At 39.9% G+C, this 386-nt stretch overlaps 1 protein-coding gene across 2 annotated transcripts in view; it reads left to right on the top strand.

The window, feature by feature from the left end:
• Window positions 1-174, top strand: part of hace1 (HECT domain and ankyrin repeat containing E3 ubiquitin protein ligase 1) — a 67132-nt gene extending 66958 nt beyond the window's left edge. For both annotated transcript variants that reach the window (XM_030159030.1, XM_030159031.1), the window contains one exon: window positions 1-174. This exon is cut by the window's left edge and continues 116 nt beyond it. The gene's annotated coding sequence lies outside the window, so the exon portion shown is untranslated.
• Window positions 175-386: the final 212 nt, after the last annotated feature.

The following is a 386-nucleotide window of genomic DNA, read 5'->3' as shown; positions in this document are numbered from 1 at the left end:
CGGTTCATGCTGAAGAGACTCTTTTTGTAGTACGGCGCTGCTTTTGCTGGACAAAAAGGGAAATGATCTGCTGGAGACGCACAGTGACTCTATTTTTATACGCAGCAGGTATCTGGTCATTTATACCGACGTTAACTCCAAATCCGACTATTTTCATGCTTAAATGTATTTGAGAATAAAAACCAAGCATTTATACCATAAGCTCTTATGAACCCGGTAATAATCATAATAAAACAGATGTCAGACATATGTCAATCACACTCCAGCCATATCCATATCAAGCACAGATTCAGTTTGCACACGTCTTTATTATTAAAGGGCCGGCGTCGACCCCACGTATAAGACAAACAAGCGCCTATTATTAGTCTCAACCTTCACTGTAAGAT

The sequence above is a fragment of the Sphaeramia orbicularis genome, chromosome 16, assembly GCF_902148855.1.
Source record: "Sphaeramia orbicularis chromosome 16, fSphaOr1.1, whole genome shotgun sequence".
NCBI classification, from domain to species: domain Eukaryota; kingdom Metazoa; phylum Chordata; class Actinopteri; order Kurtiformes; family Apogonidae; genus Sphaeramia; species Sphaeramia orbicularis.
The sequence above is the reverse complement of the archived record's forward strand: the minus strand, read 5'-3'. Positions and strand labels throughout refer to the sequence as shown.